The 22,569-nt window shown below is 36.5% G+C and overlaps 1 protein-coding gene across 1 annotated transcript in view; it reads left to right on the top strand.

The window, feature by feature from the left end:
• SPAG16 (sperm associated antigen 16) overlaps nucleotides 1-22,569 on the top strand; it is a 743,404-nt gene that overhangs the window by 655,474 nt on the left and 65,361 nt on the right. The gene's annotated exons all lie outside the window — the stretch shown is intronic.

Genomic DNA, 22,569 nt, shown 5'->3' on the forward strand with positions numbered 1-22,569 from the left:
TTATCTCTCAGTCTGTGCACTTGAGTGCCACTTGGTAAATCCACCTGCTGCAATAATGTGTACTTTGGTTTCATGCAGAGGTAAAGGTAAGCTCATTATATCCTTTTAATAATTTGAATTGAAATGGCTATGAAGAGAAGAATTTTTATCCTGGGTGAATTTGGTCACATCTCCAAGGTGTACTTGGTCCTGGCTTTTGGCCCTTTGCAGAGGTCTCTTGGTACCGTACTTACTTAGTATAGGTTTAGGATGCTCCACGTCAGATCAATCCTTCTATAAGTGCTCATGGATGGAAACCTGTATATTGGCCTCTGTCCATGTGTTCTAGCCTGCTAAGTGCACTGATTTCTAGAAAGTTGATCATTCACACTTATGATGTTTTATCACTTTATGTATATGGAACCAAAGGCATTGGGTTATTTGAATAGCAATCTATGCTTAGAATATGAGTGATTTAGACTTATTTTTTAGAAATATCATTCAGTTATCCTAACCAAAATGTATAATACAGTGGAATATAATTAGCAGCTCCTTTATGTGTGGAATTTCTATTTCTTACTTTGGGGCAGATTACCAAAGCTCATTTCTGTTGCAACAGATCCCACTGCCAAAGCATCCAAGTCAGGTTATCACTGTCAAAATGAAGTGGAAAACAGAAGCAACTCCTTCTTAAAAATCTTTGTAAGCCAAAACAAACAAACAAACAAAAACAATCACTTAGTATAAAAAGTATAACTACAGAATAAAAATAAATAAAACTCTTTGGACATATCTCACTACATCGTTTAAAGTGGATGAAGTCTAGTTAAAATAGTTTCAAGTAAACAAAATATATAAATTTTTAAAAACTAGGTAACTCAAACCAAACATTTACTTCACTGAAATTTAATTTATGATCTCTCTACGTAAGTGCTATTTTTAAGAAAATTAAAATCACCACTAATATTTGTAAATGGTGAAATATACACTTGTTAATTTAGCTAATAGTAATGTGTGCATTCCTGACAGGGGTTTTGTGAATTTAAAATCACTTACTTGATGTCAAGGAAATTCTTCCCTAAATCTTTCTTTTATTTTCTGCCAAACAAGTCCTAAGGTTTAATTACATTTTATTTATTTAGACAGTTTCATAAGATATATTTTGGAAAACCTCTCTAAAACCATTTCTTTAGTAAAATTGAGATAAGTTTTACCAACCTTAAGCCTGTTGTAAAAATTAAATATACCTTAATGTACACAGCTTTGACACATTATAGCTCCATAAATGTTAGCTATTATGAAAAGTTTTTATTATTTTATTGATTATCTGTAACATTCACTAGTTTAAAAGGTCTTTCAAATGAAATTTTATTTTTTCTCTTTTATTTTGTTTCTATTTGCTTTTTTGCTTTTTTATATTATTAGACAATGACCTGTATCTTTATTATGCTACCTATCATAATTTCAATTAATTTAAAGAGATTATTACTAATCCAAATATTTCTGTACATTAATGATTATTCAAATTAAATCTACTCCATAGTGGCATTAGTAACTTGTTCACTTGAGACATTATATTTCTGTCTAGGCCTGATAACTTTTTATTTATAACAACTTTTTTTGTAGTTTAGAGACTAACGTTCTATTGTTACTGTGTACTACACAGGTAGCAGACTTGTCTTACTTCACTTTTGAAAATAAGTACATAACTATTTTGCCTTGGATTATGCTTTCTTAGAAATGGAATCATTACTATCCCATTAGTAACATTTTCACACATTTAAAATATTTTTCTTCTTAAGTTAGTTCCATTTATGTAATTATGTTTATAGTAGCATGATGTTAAAACTTATGGAGGACAGTTAATGTTAGTATCTAGTAATACTTATTTAGGAACAATTTTTACAGTCATTTCAGAAGGCCTTAAATTTACACTAAGTGCTCACTTTATTGTCTCCAAATTCTAAAACATAAATAAAATCCTAAAGTTCCACTTTGAATTTTAGTTTTAACAAGAGCACAGACTTCAGAGTCTCCCACACCCTGTCTCTTTTGAATTTGAATCCCAGCTCTACCACTTTCCAGAGAAACCTTGAGCAATTTATTTAATACCTTCTTGAAAATATTTCTGAATTTGGAGGGATGACTTCTTTTAGGCTAAGTGGAAGTGGGAAAAGTGGTCAGGAAACCCAGAGAGGTATTGACTAAACCAGAGGATGCACATATGTGATGGCCTAGGAGATATTAGGAAGTATTAGTTCGAATTGGTGGGTTCACATTACGAAAATCCTTGAACATCTAGAAAAAAAGTAACAGTTGAGCAGAAGATGAGGGCTGTTTTCAGAGGTAATTCACTTATGTAGAAAGAAGAATAAACAGTGTTGTTAAAGCAACAAAATAGCTACTGTATGATCCTGAGGTGTGGTAAAGAAGGGTTAATTAAATATAATCAAAAACAAATTAAAAAGCAGAAGAAAAAACAGTGACTGGCATATTGTAAGAGGATATGGATGGAAGAATGGACTGAATGGGGGCTTCTGAGTCCATCACCTGCCCGTGACCGTTCCTCCTTTCATCTGCTTTTTTCAGTTTTTCAGTAGCAGGAAAGGAACGAGCAGCTCAGCCGGAGAAGCATCAGTAAATGGGCAGCAGGTGTTAGGAGTGGAGCCGGCAGGTATCAGCTGTGCTACCTTAAGTGGACTTTTTTTGAGCAGGTACAAAAGAAACAGTTCTATACCAACTATTTTTTTTTACACCTGTTAACAACATATCTGAAAAACCACGCCTACTATTGAATTTATGAATAGGCAGTACTTATTATTAAACGCATTAAGCTGATTGGGAGACTATTTCTTCCTATTGTTGGTTCAGTTGCCATAACCTTAGTTTGAACAAATTAAAAGTGTTCTGTTTCCCTCCAAATAGAACAAAACCATGAGTGATTTCATCTCAGATATGAGGTCATCTAGGGAGACAATGAAGCTACCTTGAGGTGAATACATATTTTTTTCTCTTTATCAAATCATACATAAATATTTCTCTTATGGCTTGGCCATTCAGATTTAGTTTAATATGGAAATGTACTTTTCAAGGCAGTACAGACCTCTGGCTTCTAATCCAATGATAACAGTGAATGAAATGAGATTAGGAAATATCTTGTCATTTATCTGCACTAGCTGGGTTTGTTCATGGAGCATTAATAATGGAAGACGAGATTATACTGATATTTTAGTCTTCTGTATAACCAGCTTCTTTATTATACTAGCCTTGGTCACCTTGGTGACCATGTTCCCTTCTGACCTTTCTTTTTAAAGAAGGTTTTCTTTCCAGCTTATGAATAATGAGTGCCTCTGTAGGCAGCCTATCATGCAATGTTGTAATAATGCGGAACGATGCTCCAGAAATGTAACAGAGCAGTAATCCTATTAAGAAAGGCAGCCTATATCAGAGATAACGTACAGAACAGTTTCAGTGGGATGGGAGAACATTGTGGCTCATCTACGGGCTCCTGAGCAAGAGACTCTCTTAACCTCATTAGCAGGTAGCTGACTATGGATTCTGGTTTTCATTTGCTTATCATGCTGCTGTTCGATGACAAGCAGTTACTCTTGCCTGCTTTCTTGCTAGCACCTTATTCGGGGCTCATTTAACAAGGACCAGTAATGAAAGTCGTACTTAGTAACTGTGAAGAAATTGTCCCTACCTCTGTAGGCCTTAAGATTTGAATAAAATGTGTTTCTGTTTTTTAAGAAAATACTTCCTCCATTAACTTCTGTAACTCTCAACCAGATTTCTAGATTCCTCAATAAATATGGGTTTCTTTAATTTTTTTAACTTGGATATTTTGTCTCAAGATTCTATTAGGGTTACCGGATATAAGTCCTCATATGCTGACCCTCATCCAATAACTTCAAAAACAACTGATATATTTCCCACATCTTGGCCATCCTCATGTTCCTACCTTCATGCTTAAATCCGCACTTCACCAAATGGTCAGAAGGCCACATATTGTCAGACCATGCACAAAGAACATTAGTTCATTTAAAAGTTTTGTTATTAACCCAATAACTAGTTAATTAAGAAGTTTTGTTAATCCAATAACAAAAGTTTATGCCATAGGCGTGATTACATAATGAAGCACAGAAAGTATATAAAGGACCTCCTTTTGTTAGAAACACCCCAGGTTGTGGTGCCTGCTCCTGATTCCTGGGTGCAAATTGTGGGTATGTTTGCACTCTAGATAATTAGAGCCAGAACCCCATTACAGAGAGTAGGGTATAGCCTCCCGAGTGAGTGATTAAAAAAAGCACATCCCAGAAGAAATGTTCCATTTTCTAACCAAGGTCATACAGAAAAGTTGGGTCAATGTAAGGACAAGAATCCAAGTTTTCTGACTTCCAGCTCAATGTTCTTTCCACTTCATTTTACTGCCACAAGGTACAAATCATTAACATTAGCATAAAAAGTAATTTGAGCACATGCTCCATTGAAAACAGTCTATGTTATAATATCAAAGATGATCTAAGTCCACGAATATAACCATTATAGTGTGAACTGAATGATGGGTATCCCAAATGAAGTGAGCATAGCTCATATAATTCTGCCTTTTGAGAGACGCTTGTCAGTCACTAAGATTCCCAAACCTCCGTTAGTACATTTTTAGAACAATTTAGATCCTTTGGATTTCAAGTATCCCAAAGGTTACTTCTAAAAGTAATGTAGACAAAGGGTTATTAATTCACAAAAAGGTTATTAACTCACAAAACAAGCACACTAAAGGAAGGGAAATTCCAGAACAAATTCATCAGGTTCACTATGTTTCCCAGCATTATAAGTCACCACAGGCAGGGAAAAAAGTGACTAATGTCTGTCTGTGTCCCGTTTTCAGAGTAGAGGAAAACTTTTCCAGTCACTCTCTCCAGTAGATTTCCTCTTATGACTCATTAGTTAGAATTACATCACATGTCCTTGTCTAAACCAATCACTGTCAAGAAAATGGAATTACCACAATTGGTTTAGGGTAACCAACCTTCATTTCCCCTGAAGCAAAAAACCTCCGAGTATCTGAACAAAATCAGAATTCTGTTGAATAAAAAGAATTAGGACATATTTAGGGGAAGATGATGATAGATTCACATAATTTGGGTATATTTCTTAATAACTAAGCATGTGTTTCTTGTAGAAGATATTTAGGATGTAAGACATTATCAGAACCCAGAATTCATCAGCATCTGACAGGTTACTGCTACTTGGCACAAGTCTGGAATATCTGTTGCATGCAATAACATGGCACCTAGGAATATGTATTTCTGTGCCAATTATGACTGATATACCATATTGGAGAAATCATTATTCTACTCACAGGAAAAGGAAACTCAGCAAATTTTTGAGAACAAGGCTTTGAACTTAAGCAATAATGGAAGTTTTCATTCACTTTCCCATCCATACCCAACCTTTCCCAAATAATCTCATTGCTCTCCCAGAAATTGTACTTGATGAAGGATGTAAACCCTTTAACAGTCAGGCTCCTTCGTGTCACAGAATTTAGACCAGACCTAATGTAGCAGGATGGTATTTTAAAGTCTGCAAGTGGGGTGGGCAGAGGTTAAGAATAGGCATCCTGCCTTCAAAGCACACTGAATAGACTCCTGTGGCTCTAGCAGAGAGCTCCTAACAGGTCAAAACCTATCTTGAAGGGAAGCAAGCCCGGGGGCAGAGCTAAGTCGATTACATGTAACTAAAAAGATGTCACTGGTTTTAAGCTTTCTTTGTGTTGCTTTCGTTTTGCGTTGCTTCTTCCAAAGCACTCTCCTTATGTTGCTAGGAACCTGTAAGTGAACATCTTATCTTAAGTACGCTGTGGAAACAATGTCAGTCTTGAGAATTTGTTCAGGAAGAGCATATTATGCTTCTTCCAGTTACGCTTCAACGTAGAGAAAAGATCATAAGGGTTGGGTTGAGTCTGATTCTGAAGGTTTCCTTAATGTTAGGCTACATTATGTGGATTTTATACCAATGAACTAAGAAAATCAGAGGAAGTGTTTGAACAGCAGTGAAAGAGTGAAATCGGGGTTTTAGAGAGACTAGTGTGGTTTGGACTTTGTAAGAGAGGGAAGTGAAATAGGCGAAAAGACTAAAGGCAGGGAGTCAGTGAGTGAAATACTGCGTAATTCAAAAGGATGTGATAAAATCCCAAACCAAGGAAATGATTCAGGCAGAAGACGCCATTGCAAAAGAAGAAGAATAGGAACTAATGGAGGACTGTATGTGGAAAACTAGGTGGAAGCAGGAAGTAGTACAAGTTGATCTAGTGGCCAAAGCTGAGTGACAGAAACAATGATAGAAATGGAGGGTTTTTTTTTTTAAAGAATTTATGGTTTTGTTTTTGGTAACCTCAATATGTCCTTGAAGAGAAAGATAGCATTCTTCTCTTTCCAACTTTGTAAACACCAGACTATCTAACACAATGCCTAGGATATAGTAGATATTCATTAAATAATTAAATTTTAGTAAAAATAGTCACCCTCTCACTTCATCTACCATGAGAAAAGTGCTAGCCATTATTTGTAAAAATTAAACTTACAGTGATAGTTATTTCTCCAGGGGGCAAAGGTGGGTTGGCAATCAGCCATGCCTGATAGTAACCTTCTTGTGCTCATGATCACGTTGCGGATCCAAAGGCTGGAACCAGATTGCTTCCTGGCACCACCGAGTGATCCATATGGGGACCAAGACCTGGCTGTGGGTTTGTTTCAAACTGAAACACAGAGGGTCTCTACAAATCCAGTTGTTGAGTGGTATAAGAATTTCTTTTTCAAATAACTAAAAGCTATGGAGTTTTTTGGGGGGAGGTTCACTTCATTATTTTAAATTCTTTCATCCAAAGGAAGTTATTGTGAGCTTTGTTGCTTATCCTCAACTGCTTGTTCTTGATTATTTGTTGAAGTGTATCTGTCCTGTTGTGGGCAGCTGTTGACACTGTTTATTTAGTGTCCATCCTATGGTTTTTATCCTCGTATAAAAAGCCTGTTCTTTCTCCTGCGTCCTTGCTCCTCTGCCCACCCCACTGAGTTTCATATTGCTTTGAAAGGGTGACCTGGCGACCTCTGTGGGCACTGGCATTAAAAAATGCACTTTCTACATTTACTTGTGAGAAGTTTTTTAAAGAGTATTATTTAAATGGTTATTGTCAGGCAGCCTTGCTCTGAGGAGTCACCCAGAGACCACTCTAGGATTAAACAATAGGTTTGTTGAGGAAAAAAAGGGAGAAAGCGGGATGGAGAGAAGAAAAACTCCCAGACTGACTGGAGGGCCCATAGGAGCAAAGAAAGTGGGGGGAAAGGGGATTCCTGATCCACCTCATGGGCCCATAGGAGCAAGGGGAGAGAGGAACATAGAGAAGTAAAGGAAAGGGGGAGTGGAGACTCCCAGTCAACTGCTTGTGCATCTCCAGGTGCAGGCTCCACACTTTGCCAAACACACATTTTGGTTAGGGTGAGTTCAACCATCAACACGTTCAGCAGGTCATTTACATCTCCCTGCTTTTCCCCCACCAAGCCAGTCAATATATAGTGCTAGGACCATCAACATTTCTTCTGAGAACGAGCAAAGTCCATTTTTATTTCCTATGGGAGCGGTTAAGTCCAGTTTAATTTGCATATGTTCATTTGCATACATCAAAAGTCCAGGTGTGCATTCTAGCTGCCTGCATGTTCTGACAGTCATACTTGTATTTCAAAAAAGAAACTGTATCTGCGTAAAATGATAAGGGGGTATCCAGATCAAGTATCCGGTTATGTTTACTTCAGGCAGGGAAATGGGACGTATTTTAAAAACTTGGTTGAGTAGAGAAATAAGGAGTTCAAACTACTGTTTTTTTGAGCTCCCACTTGACACCCTTAAATATATTAAATCAAGAATTTTTCTTCCCATGATAAGTTAAATAGCAGGTGTGGTACTTAATGAACTCCAGCAATTTGGGCTTATTGGTGTGGCAAATAGATTGTGATATTCATTTCCAATTAAAGTTCTTTTTCAGAGATCAATGGAGCACATTTTCACAAATTGAATCACACTAAACTAATAAACAAAATTCTCCCATCCCCACTGATGGCAAATTATTATTTCCTTAACATTTAAAAACCCATCACACTTAATTATAAGATGCAAGTGCTAGGAAAGATCAAATATTTATTTACCCATGTGTTTGTGTTTTACCCCCAATTTTATAAGAAATGTAAGGAACATTAAATATTAGCTGTGTAGGAATAATATTTCAAACCTGAATTTTTTTTTTTTTTGGTCTTTGATCCATAATCATTTTTTTAATTTAGTAAATAACACGCTTGTCCTAATGATGAAAAGGTCTGATATTTGGTAAATTAGAAAAGAATCTGTTATAGAGTAACCTTTAATTAATGAATGCACTGCGTACATTTACATCAAAAACAATGGGATTGGTGCAAAAAAGAAAATAGCTTAGGACTTTGCCTTTAGAATCACTGAGTTGCTTCAGAAATATTAAAATGTTAATTTAGCAATCTTAAATGCCACTAGTTTGTTTAAAGAATGCACAAATGTTATGATACTCATTTCCAAGGACCTGCTCACCTTTCGCCTCCTCTTCATATTTCTTTCAAAGTATAATTTTGAGGAAACATTATACATTTGCATAGTGTTCATGTTAGAGCTTTTAATGTCTTGATATTAATACAGGATCACTGAAATGGAGCCACCTCTGAAGCAAGGGGTAATGTTTGAACATACACTTCACTTCCAAACAACAAAATGGGATATTTGGTGAATGTGCACATGCCAGGTTTCCCTTGAGAAAACCCTAGAACTTAAGAATACTCTCCAGACCATGGTCTGCTACTTCTCAAGAAGTTTTTCAGTGGCTCATGGGATGAACTGTATTGTGTGTCATTACTGGCATGAAGAAGGGCATATCAGAGAATACTCTCAAGCTAACTGGCATTGTGGTAACTTGCCAAGTCTTGTCTCTGTGGTCTTTTCCAAAGAAGCCCAGACTACAGAAAAAAAATTAAGGCAAATGTTAAGAAAAAAATATAAAGAAAAATCCTTCTTTGATATTCTACTTCACTCCCTCCTTTTCCCTCTTCTCCTGATTCCACTCTTCCCTCCAATGAATCACCTAGACACACCACTCTTAGATTTTTTGGGTAAATAATTTAAATGGAAAAAATACTGTGGGTGTTCATCCAAATCTTTTTATAAATAAAAGATTAAACACGCATATGCATGAGTGCTGAACATGACCCTCTTCTATCATCATCATTTCAGAAAAGAAATGAAGAAATAGTAGGAAACTCTTACTGTCAGAATCAAAGGCAGCTCTTTAAATTGAGTAAGTTCATCTTCACAAAATTCACAAAAGAAGTATATTTTACTTATTTTGTCACACATTGGTGACCCTCTTGAGAACTATTATACCAAATACCTGTTTCAACATGTTGTACCAGCTGGGGAAAATGTAATTAACTTTTCAAAATGTAAAACACCTTATAATTACTAGGAATCTTGTTAAAATGGATGTGGTGGCTTGGTGGGTTTTGCTGTGGCCTGAGAGTCTGTGTTCCTAACAAACTAACAGGTGCTACTGCTCCTGCTAATCTGTGGACCACACTTTGAGTAGCAAGGAACAAATCTATTTTCTCCCAACGTGTTAATAGCTAACCTATAAGACTTTATACTTTCTAAAACTTTTAAGGTAGGGGAGAGGAGTATATTATTATGAAAATTCTTAAAGACACAGATATTAATCTGTAATGATGATGTCATTGGGGCTCAATTTGAAGAATTCTTAACCTGATCAAACTTGATTCATTTACTAGTAGTTTTGTACTTGGATCAAATTGTGCCACGTTAAATATTATTACTCTTCTTTTACTTGGAAACCATACTCATCTACATGCGTTTCTTGTTGATGCTTCTTTCAATTATGCCAAGGCAACTCCCTGTTATTGATCAGATTCCTTTGACATATATTCTAACTAAAGATGAAAAATAACATTGGTGTGAGATTTAATTATTTTTCTCTTATTAGCATACTGAGGAAAAAAGCAGGAAAAAGAAAGAAGATGTTAATTTTAAGTGGATAATGAAAACTGGCAGTGTTACAGTAATACATTGATTTCCAAAGTTCTGCACCAGCTAAACTGCCTCCAATTTTGCCAGTTTCTCCAAAAGGTGTCCCAGCATCCAAACCTAATGCCTGGCAAAATAGTAGGTTCAGTGGGTTGAATGATGGCCCCCTAAAGAGATGTTACCTCCTGGAACCTGTGAATGTAACCCTCTGGGAAAAAGGGTCTATGCATGTGTAATTGAGTTGGGGATTTTGAGATGACAGCATGCTGGGCTACACAGGTGGGCCCCAAATCCAATAACAAGCGTTTTTATAAGAGAAAGAAGAGCCAAGACAGACACCAAGGAGGAAGCAATGGGAAGGCAGCAGCAGAGACTGGAGTAGTCCAGCTGCCAGCAGTGAAGGAGGTCAGGGCCACAGTCTCCCCCTAGAGCCTCCGGAGGAGGAATGATAGCTGACACACGCCTGCTTTCAAACTTCAGGCCTTCAGAACCGTAAGAGCATCGATTTCTGTTGTTTTAAGTCATTAAGTTTGTGGTAGTTTGTAATGGCAGCCATGGGTACCAAATATGGTAAGCAAAAGAAGTGTTTGCTTACCATCCCTGTGCGATGACTAAATAACTGAAGGACAGGTATTAAAAAATGATTCTTTCAAGGAAAGAGAAGGCCAGAGTGGTAAAGTAACTTACCGAAGTTGGCTCAGCCCAGCCTGATGGAAGTGAATGTCAAATACCACCTCACTGCATTGACTAGTGTTGGTTTACTAAGACTTGCAATATTTGACTTGTCAAACTGTTACAAGTGTCTGTGGAAGACAAAATTTTAAGTGAAAATATTGAATATTGTGCACCAATATATGAATACCTTTCTCTGGAACAAGATAAAGTATTTTTTTATAAGTATCTTTGTTACATCTACCTGTTAAAAGCTTAAGTGTTATAAAATGGTCGTATTAGAATCAAATTAGACAGTGTTTGTGAGATATCAGAGCTCTGGGTCAATTCAATTAAACAATTGATTACTCCAGTTACTTGTAAAAAAAGGTCGCAATTAAGAATAAAACTTAAGCAGACAGTTTCTGTTGGAAGATAGGCAAAGGTTTGAATTGCGGTTCTATCATCTAGGGAGAGTGAGACTTTGGCTGGCTTGCTTCATCTGTCTGTGCCTTAGTTTTTCAGGGATAAAAAAAACCCTGAACTTTCTTAATAAAATGCGAGAGTTAAATGAGAACACTTTAAGGTCTAGAGCACAGACCCTGGCATGCTGTGGTTGTTACTATCTGGTGCCTAGCCCACGGTAGGAGTTCAGTGAGTATTTGTTGGACGTATTCATTCAAGGCTGCATTTGGAGTAAATAAGGTATTTTAACTGTCTTAATTGTTCCAATAGTTCCATAATCATCATAAATTTTTTGTAGTGCAGTTCAAGCTATGAACTTAGCTACATGGTCACAAAAGTATAGATTCTAAAAATCAAAGAAATTCTCCCCTCTTTTATTCTCATGGGTTATAAGACTTTCAAAGATCTGCTGTTAGGTAAGTTTGCATTTCCTTGAGAGTAAGACAGTAAGATAAGGTACAGACTCTTTTTTTTTTTTTTTTCCAAAATGTTCATTTCTCTGAAATTGATTTCTCCTTCCTGATTGAAAAGTCTGGAATTTGTTGGCCTGCAGGGAACTTTGCAAAAGGCCCATATGGTTCATCAGTCACTTGTCTGATTGATACTAGAGCATCTGCAGGGTGGGTTATAGATCATGGAAGGAAGGACTGACAGTCAGTTAATTCAGTGTCATCTGTTTGTATGTTCCTGGAGACTCTAGCGTAGGAGCAGGCTTATAAATAAAAGATAAAAGGAAGCTACTTGTCTAGATTAAATTAGGTTTCGTTCTAAATTCACATAGTCCATGTTCATGACATAATTGATAATATATATGTAGGATCCTTAAGAAAAATTTGGTTGAGGGACAGTATGTTAGATTCAGTATATTCTGGAAACTGAAGCTCCCACAATTCTCTTGCATAAACTTACTGAAGGCTGCAAATTACACACTGGGGCAGTTCAGTTGGACATATATGAATTTAAATCTGATATTTCAACTTACATGTTTAAACCTATTTCATAAAATTCAGAAGCTCAAGTTTCATGTGCTAAGTGTCTATATTAATGGGAATTCTTAAATTTCTCTTGATGGTGTCACATTCAAGTCCACTTTTGGTTGGTATTTTCTCTTATAGCTTTTTACTTTGCAAAAGTTTCAATTCATGTGGTCTTAACAATAGTAAATGTTAACATTCATTGCCTAGCTACTAAGTTCCGAACACTTTTTAGGTGAAAGCACTTCATATATGTGTGTATTAAACTTGAAGTGACTAATCAGGAAAGTAGCCTTATTTCTTCATTATGAAGATAAGAAAACCGAGGCACAGAGGAGCCAAATTACCCAACCGGGGACACCATGATGGTTAGAAATGTACCGTTGTAGCAGCACTTCTCTAAGACAAAAAGGACGATAGCAATTCTGTGATGCAGAAACAAAGGCTTCTCACTCCACACTGTGAGAAGCAGGGCTGCTCAAAGACCAAAGCTGCCCTGGAAGCTGAGGTTTGCTCCATCTCAGATCCACTCTCTGGGGTGCCGACTGGGACATGACGGGGCCAACACAGCAGCAAATCAAGTTCAGAAAACTCTGAAGTTATTTCCAGCCCTTTGGCGTCGGTCCTTGAGAGAACCATTATTATATTTTATGTATATTTTTAACTTGTCTTCTTTAGCTTCTCCTTATTTTTAGCAAAGCAGTTTAACCTTCAGTATTCATTTATTTTACACGATTAAATCAACTGAATAGATAGGATAGAAACAAAGAGCAGTATTTTCTGTGATAAGAAAGTGGCAACCCAAAAGGGTAAAAATGCAAATTGAGGTTAGTGGATGCTTGTAAGGTAGGTCTACCATTGTTCATATGGAGAATAATGCAATAATAAATAATAATACAAGGATAAACTCCGTGTTTTGCATACTCACAACTGCAAGCCTACTTTTGCCCCACTTTGTATATATTACTTTACAGAGTTTCTAAAATCTTAGATGTGAATGTTGAGGGGAGAGATAAAATAGTTTCTAGAAAAAATGCTTGTCTTCGACCAGCTGTGCATGGAAAGATTTAAAAAAACTCCTTAGAAAAAGATTGAAAAGGAAGTTTTAGATTGTGGCATCTTTGTCCTGTTAGTTCCTTCCAACAATCCTTTTAGGTAAGATTTTCTTCCAAATACTATCCCTAGAGTATGTAAACCAATGCAACACTGCTCTGTAATGGTATCCTGACCTGGTGAAATAGCACAAGACTTAAAAGACTGCTTTTAGCAAGTCCCCAACTTTATACCTACAAAATCAATGAGATGTCAGCTTGAAAGCCCAGGTACTCTGGAGCCATTAGAGAGGAAAGAGAGAGGAGCTAGATAAAAGAGGACAGAAAGTGGACAATTTAAATGACACTTTTATGGGACAAACACAGCTAGGTCTTTTAGCTCCATAGGAATAGAATTGAAGATAAATTAGGGGAATGGAAATGTTATGAGAAAATGAAAATGTGCTGCCTTATGTCAGGTTCCCCAAGAAATACTGAGATGAAGGTTTACTGGAAAGGGCCCTTGGGAGCACCTGTAAAAGAATGAGAGGAGAAGCTGCAAGGCACTGGCCAAAGATGCCTCAGTCAGCCCTACAGGAAGCTCCGGAGCTGAGATGGTCCTTCTGAGTTGTCTCAAACCAAAGCAAGTGAGTCGGGCCTTTGACCTCTGTGTCATTCAGTCCTTCTGTGCTGACTGGAAGTGGGCAACATCTTGGGAAAGACAGGTTTGTTTAGCCAAGGGCTATGCCTGGAGCCAGACCCAGCTGTGGATCATAAGGAGCCAACACTCTCAACTAGGGGAATGAGTGTGTTGGCCCTGAAGAGAGAATGGAGTGTGGCGGATGGGGGTAGGGGTGAGTTATCACAGCCTCCACTAGAGCTCCGCGCTGTGCTATTCAGATCTACTTGCTCCATGTAGTTCATTTATTCCTCTGAGAACAGAACATCTTTGAGATAGGGGGCAGCTTCCATCAGGGTGGCTGTACCTGAGGCTGCAGCTGATACCCATCAATTCTCTTCTTTACTACCATTCTCTATTTTCACCATCCTTGGTTAACATCTCTTTGGGCCTGGTAGTGGGATCCAGACCCTCATTCCTAACAGGTCTGAGCACCTGGTCACCACGCTCCTTTCAGACTGTAGTAGCTTTGCTTTACTATTTTTAGTTAATACTGATTAAGGAAAACTAGAGAACACAGAAGTAGATCACCTGGGTCCCAAACTTACTCTTTGTTCATCTCCTTACATAACAGAACCCTACCTCTTCTGAATGACAGGGGTTAGTTACTCGAGCTGGGATTGTGATTCCTCTAATTACCTGCTGGGCTTTTGGCACAAGGAGCATGAAGCAGTCAGAACTTCAAGTTTAATGGGACACTGACTGTGCACCCTAATTGAAGGGTTTCCCTGTGGGAACAACAATGACATTGCTTAATGTTGCAGGGACAGAAAGCAAAAATTCCACAATGGGTCCTTGGGAGTAATGACCTCCACCTCCCAACCCCACCTCCTCAATTATTCAGCATATCCTCTCCAAGCTGGCCTCTCAGCTGCAGCTTTGAAAGGTCAGAAGTCTCAGGCTGATAACTTTGGCATGGTGGGCTGTATGATAGGACCTGTGGATCCTATTATCCTGTGTTCGTTTTCACACCTGTTTCTCTGTGAAGAAAACCTCTGGGTCTGAGGTTAATTTTTGTGTTCTACCATATCATCTGAACAAATACTCTGTAAGTCCTCTAATAGTGGAGCTGGTCAAAGCCTTGTGGTCAGAAAAGACAATCCCATACCTGGAAGAGGTATTCACTCTAACCAAGAATGACTACCATTCCAGAGTACAAAGCATCTAATAAAAACATCTGCCACAGTGTAACTTTGTGAGATTCTTTGAGGGATTTCGCTGCATTAATGACTTGCATTGATTGGTTTTTTTCAATGTGCATTGTCCATTCAGAACAACAGCAGCTAGGTCAGCATTTGGGAATGGAATCCCAAGATGTTTGGTCCGCACATGTCTCCATCACTGACACCACGGCTCCTGGGGTGTTTGATGACAGACACTGTCTGATATCAAGTGGCCTAGTCAATCTGTTTCATTTCTTTCTGCCTCTTGCTGGTAGATGCTCCCTTGGGGGCATTATCATGTGGTTTAAAGATGGTGTTTTATGCTTACTCTTAGAGATCTATCTACAGTGTATCTCCTCCGTTATCCTTGTCCTCAACCCCCCAGTTTCTCCTTCCAAAAGGTGCGAACCTCTGCAAGCTTTCCCCATTATGATAGCTGTTACTCCAGAGGCCAAGGAACAAATGTGGGATTCTGTCAACTACCATGTAAATGCTTTCTAATTATATATTCAATAACAAGTTCCACCTCTTGGTCATGATTTCTTTAGATTATATGGATTGATCAATACTCTTGTTGGCTGCCTATTTATCTTATACCTAGGAACTCATACTCTAGTAATTATCTCCATAGTTCTTTGCATGTCAGAGCACCCTGGCTGCCGCTCTGATTTTCTCACTCTTTAACCATCTACTGTAATATTTTACTTAAAGAAATGTACTGTACTAATTACCAGTAAGATCAAAGGCAGAGGAAATGTTTTTGAATAACCTAAAAGGATCAATATTGGATTTCAATATGCCAACAGTAAAGACTACGGGACATAGGAATTCTTCTCTGCTGTGAATAGATCTCCTAGACTGCCTCATTTCTTTTAATATATCTGAGCATGGAGAAGTTAGAGAGACAGAAATTGAGGCAGTGCAGGCACCTGCCTGCAAATTCTTGACCCTAGTTCCCATTCATGAAAGAAAGTCGCAGTCTTGGGGCCCCATTGGTACTTCTAAGAAGTCATGGAATTGATCTAATCTGTACCAATCCTTTGGGGTTGCTAGGGTTATTCCTGTATCTAAACCAATGTTCTCTTTTTTATAGTAAAGTTTCCTCACTTCAGATGGGTAAAAAGTATATCACAAAGCAAAGAGAATATTTAGAAAGCATGTAATAAAAATACTGAATTTATCAACTTATTAAGAATTCCATATCTAAAATTGTAGCCCTGGCTGGGTAGTTCATATGGTTAGAGTGCTGCCCTGATACAGCAAGGTTGCAGGTTGGATTTCCCTGTCAGGGTACATATAGGAAGCAACCAATAGATGCAAAAATAAGTGGAACAACAACAAAAAGAATCAAATTCTCTCTCTCTCTCCCTCTCTCTCTCTCTCTCTCTCTCTCTTTCTATCTCTCTCTCTCTCTTTCTCCTCTTTCCCCCTCCCTCCCTCTCTCTCTCAAATCAATCAATCAATTGAATAAATAAATATTTTAAACCTGAGTAAGCCATTTGACCCATCATGTATATAATTTTCTTACCTGCCAAAAGGAAGTCAAATATATATATATATATATATGACTTTGAAGACTTCCACAAGTGCGTGCTATTATTTTGTTGTGCAGATACCAGGCACATGGCTTTCCATCTCTGATTCACATTACAGGAGAACAGCCAGGTTATGATGATAGTCAGGGTCTATTACATTTTAAATTAACGTAGGGGTACCCATAGGAATTGGGGTTTGTTTGGCTCTTCTTAAACTAGCTCTACCATTCTGATATTCTAGGGAAAATGAGACAAACAAAACAGATCTTCTATGGGTATTTTTAACAAAGAAATGGATAGCTATGGAGAATGATCCAGTTCTGGTTCTGACTGTCTCATGAGTCATTGTGTGCATCTCTTCTAAATTCTGCATTCATTGATGTAACATCGGCATGATTTTTTTTGACCATGGTGGAATTCTTTTACACTTTGAAAATCAATAAACACTATAATCCAGGGTTTATGTTATTTTATTTTTAAGCTGAATATTAAACATCTCTACTTGAAACAAGAAGGTGAAACTAGGTAATTAAAGAATTATTTGAAGCCTTAAGATGCTTTTTTTTTTCTAAGTCAGAACTTAGATTTTTTCTAGAAATGAAGAGTTTTTTTTTTTTTTTTTAGAACAAGACTAGTGCTGGGGAGAGTGAGAATTTTTATCTAAACTTGTACAAATACGATACCCAAATATTTATATTATATTATAAAGATATCATCCACTTAAAGAACCATATGCATATGTAGGTGAAACCCAAAGTTACATTACTCTATTTGAAAGTTGTTCATTTCAGCTAGTGCACTCCAAAAACTGAAGCAATAGTTAAGGATTATCTATAAATTTAATTGAACACAGTTGGACCAATAATACATTTATTTCTTGCAATCCCCAAGGAGGAAAAATATCTTCCACTATAATTCTCATAGTTAAGAGATCAGATCAGTCCTTCTATCTTTTGATTCTCTTTCTCCTTCTGTTGCTTCTGTCTTTATTATCAACTTAACTTCTAATAAGGAGAGACAAGGAAAGAATGAAAAGGCAAATCTCAATTCTGTCAGCTTTTTCTATTTTTAAAGGGCTTCTAAAATACTAGGTAAAAATAAAAGAAATTTTTGAACTATGTCTGTGTTATTAGAAATACAAACTATTTATGATCCTCCTCTGTGCCCAGTTCCAGTATGTGATATTGCCACAAAAGAGTGGTTGTTGTTAATGATTTCCTTGGACAACTATTAAATATAATAATTGCTTGGACCATGCATTTTGATGTTTTATAATATACAATCCAGTGCTTTATTATTGATGATTAGTATTGGTTTCATATTTCTGATGAGCATAAATGTTTTTGCCAACAGAGAAATTTTTGCCGCTTCATGGGTGTCCATCCGTAGCAACCAGAAGTTAAAAGACTAAGAAATCAATAAGTACGCAATCGAATGAAGCTATAATGATTGCTTCTGCTCAAAGAGGGTTGGATTTAGTGAGGTACTATCTAGACGTTGATTACATTATTTATTAAGCAATTGCCTGAAGTTTGGGTTAGCAGCTAAGAAGTGACTGAGTTGCCTTTTTTAGTAATATAACAAAGAAAGCCTGCTACTTCTCTATTACAGAAAACTAAACAGCCAAATTCATCCCAGTTGTTTGTACTATGAAGGTATATAAATTCATTTATTTATTCAAATGTCTGCTGGTCTATAAAGAACCAGGAACTGAATAAAAATATAACAGTAAAAAAGAACCGAGATGAATAATTTAAAATCTGTTGAAAAGTAAGTATAGGATGTAGACTGGATGGACCTTCTATTGATTAAAACAAAATAATGTTATAATTTAAGTTTGCCTCACTATTTAATCTCTCTTCAAGACAGTCAAGCTATTCTAGGAAATGTCTGAGAGGAAATTTGTTGTAAGAGAATTTCTCACAACATCTCTATTTCAGCCAAACCAAGCATGCTTCTCAGCTTGTAGGATCACAGTAGAACATTCCTGTTGGTTTGTGCCTGCATCTAACTTATCTATCATGCCTGCAAAATAAATTTCTCAACACGGTTTTTTATTTCTCTTTTTAGGAAATGACACTTTCTATGTCACCACCTTGTCTTCTTTTTAACAACTTTGAGGTATGACTGTCATACCAAAAAAAGTATATATTTAATATATATAACGATGAGTTTGGAGATAAGTATACATCCATGAAGCCATTACACAAAATATGCCATAAACATGTGCATTACCACCAAAAGTTTTCTCCCTCCCCCCCTCCCTCTTCACTCATTTCCTTTTGTGTTGAAAACAGTTAATATGAGATCTACCTTGCTGGCAAAGTTTTCAGTATAATGAATATTGTGCACTGTAGGCATTCTGCCATGCAGTAGACCTCTACGACTCATTCCTCTTGCATAACTGAAACTTTGTACCTTTGACTAATACCTCCCAGCTCCCACCCCACCCTAGCCCTTGGCAACCACCATTCTGCTCTCTGCTTCTATCACTGTTTTAGTACAACACTCTTAATCAAAATCTTTAAAGTACTCTCAAAGCATTAGGTGAATAAGAAAGGGTATTGTAAGAAAAGTAATCTTATTTTGCAATATGGAGGGATTAATAGGTATCACCTCAAGAAATGGGGCTGTATGTTATTAATGAGTTGCCAAACTAAGTATAGCACTAAAAGCAGAAATTTAATCAGGTAGCTGGAAGAGAGCTGTCAGGAGAGGTACTTTTTATCATAGATTATTCTATATTATTTGATTTTTTTTTATTAAGCAGGAATTACTTTGGTAAAGCATATTAAGATTGATCATATTGGGCCATTAGGGACTAATATAAAATTATATTTAAAAGCCAACGTACAAAATGCTTGGTCAAACGCTACATATCATGGCATGTTTGTACATATTTTTATAAATAAAAACTTTATCAAATGTACTTTATTTCTAGTTTTATTGAGATATTATTGACACAACATATGTAAGGTTAATGTGCACAATATGATGATTTGAGATTATACACACACACACACACACACACACATATATGATTAAATGATTACCAGAATAAGGTTAATTCACACCTCCATCCCCTCACATAATTACCGTATTTTTGTTGGTGATGAAAATTGTTAAGAGAGTAGATCTAAAATTTTAAACATATAATATAGTTCTGTTAATTATAGTCACCATGCTTTACATTGTATGCTCATAAATTATTCATCTTTTGCTGGGAGCGTGTACCCTCTGACTATGATTCCCCCCATTTCCCCTGCTTTCCCAAACCTTGGAAACCAATATATATGGTGTTTGTTTTGTTTTGATTTTAATCTTTCACTGGATACTTAAGTCATTCCCATGTCTTGGCTATTGCAAATAATGTGTCAGTGAACTTGGGGGTGCAGTTATCTCTTTGAGATAGTGACTTCACTTCCTGTGGATATACACCCAGAAGTGAGATTGTTGGATCATATGGTAGTTCTGTTTTTAATTTTTTGAGGGAACTTTGTACTGTTTTCCATAGCAGCTGTATTAGTTTACATTCCCACCAATAGTGCACAAGTTTTCCATCCTCTCTATAGCCTCCCCAACACTTTTGTCTCTTATCTTTTTGGTAGTAGCCATTCTAACAGGAGTGAGGTGATAGCCCGCTGTGGTTTTGATTTTTATTTCTGTAATAATTAATGATTTAAATATCTTTTTGTGTATCTGTTGGCCATTGGGATGTCTTCTTGGAATTATCCTTTTGCTATTGAGTTCCATTTACTCTTTATCAGATAGATGATTTGTAGATATTCTCCCATTTCATTCTGTAGGTTGCCTTTTTATTTTATTTTTATTCCTTGTTGTACAGAAGCTTTTTAGTTGGATCTACTTCCACTTTTCGGCCTTTGCTTTTGTTGTTTGCATTTAGGTGTTATATCCAAAAATAGTTATTGCTAGTACTGATGTCAAGGAGCTTTTCCCTTCTGTTTTCTTTTATTAGTTTTACACTTTGGGGTCTTTAAGTCTTTAATCCATTTTGAGTTATTTTTGTGAGTGGTATTAGTTCATTTCATTCTTTTTCATGTGAATATCCAGTTTTCCCAGCACTATTTATTGAAGAGACTCTCCTTTCCCCACCGGTTATTCTTAGATCTTTTGTCAGATATTAATTGACCATATATGTGTGGGTTTATTTCTGTTCCATTTTCTGTGTGATAATTTTTATGCCAGTACCACACCATTTTGAAAACTATAGCTTTGTAATAAATGTCAAAATCAGGAAATGGGATGGCTCCAGGTTTGCTCTTCTTTCTCAGGATTGCTTTGATTCTTCAGAATTTTGTGGTTGCATATGAATTTTAGGATTTTTTTCCTATTTTTGTGAAAAATATGACTGGGGTTTTTATTAGGATTGCATTGTATCTATTGAGGGCTTTGAGTAGCATGGACATTTTAACAATACAGGGTATCACAAAAAAATGTATCCACAAATGTAATGATTATAAAGTCTGTATTTATTAGCATACAGTTCCCTTTCAATGTTCACAATAAACTACATCAATGTACTTTTTTTATACTTAGCATCTGTTTTCAAACTGATGACCATTCTGGTCTAGACATTGCTGGCAACGCGAAACAATGGAATCGCAAACATCAAGAATCACTTCATTTGGTATTTGGGCATGTTCACTTTCAATGGATACTCATAATTCATCAATGGTTTCAGGTTTATTAGCATAAATGTTATTCTTGAGAAATCCCCACAGGAAAAAGTCTAGTGCTGTGAGGTCTGGTAATCTACAGGACCTCTTCGCTGGATCCATCTGTTTGGCAGGTTCTCATTGAAACAGGCCCTTACGTCACGATAATAAGGTGGAGGTGCTCCATCTTGTTGGAAGTAAAAGTCCTCATCATGGAAATCTTCCTGAATGCATGGCATGGCTGATTCCTGCAGTAAATTTAAGTGGCACCAGTTACAGTACCTGCAAAAAAGAAAGGGCCAATTAATATATGTGCAGATAAGCCACATCACACTGTCAGTCCTGGTAAATTTACATGTGTTCTTCCATACTGTGTGGATTTCCAGATGCCCAGTAAGTACAATTGTGGCAGTTAATTTGTACCATTTAATTTGAATGTGGCCTCATCGCTCCAAAATAATCATCTTGGAAACTGCTCATCTTCTTCACATTTCTCTAAGTACCACTCACAAAATTCCATTCTCCTACCTGAGTCATCTTCATTAAGAGTGTGTACTAACCTTGATATGTAATTTTTCCACCGGATGTGCTTCAGAATGTGATGGACACTATCGTTTGGTAATCTCAATTCATGAGAAGCCTGCCAACAGGTGTTCTTGAATTTTGATGATACGTTTCCAACACCCTTTCTTCCATGTCAGCATTCATTGAATTTCTTGGTTTTCCAGAACGTTGTTTATGGACATTCTGAATAGTTCCATCTGTTTCAAACTTATCTCTAATTCATCTGATAGTAAGTCTAGTTGGTGGATCAGTTTGAAATTATCTCACAAATTGTCTTTGCATTTCTACCATGTTTTTGTACTTCCAGTAGCACTTCAAAATAAACTTCTCTGTTCAAAACTTAATCTGACTTCAGCCATTATTTCTCAATGGTTAAATCTAAAACAAACAAACAAAAAAATTCAGCAAGTTACCAGCTATTAAACTGTGGATACATTTTTTTGTGACACCCTGTATATTACTTCTAATTTATGAACATATGATATCTTTTCATTTATTCCATTTTTTTCATTAATGTCATGTAATTTTTAGTATACATATATTTTACCTCCTTGCTTAAATTTGTTCCTAAGTATTTTATTGTTTTTGATGCTATTGTAAATGAAATTTTTTAAATTTCTTTTTAAGATAGTTTTGTAAGCATATAGAAGCTCAAATGATTTTTGTATTTGATTTTTTAGATAATGTTTTAGTACTGTGTTCTATGTCAGTAATTTATACAGTTATTCCTCATAGGTTGTGGAAC

Source organism: Furipterus horrens, unplaced genomic scaffold, assembly GCF_987537825.1.
Source record: "Furipterus horrens unplaced genomic scaffold, mFurHor1.1.pri manual_scaffold_1, whole genome shotgun sequence".
Classification (NCBI taxonomy): Eukaryota; Metazoa; Chordata; class Mammalia; order Chiroptera; family Furipteridae; genus Furipterus; species Furipterus horrens.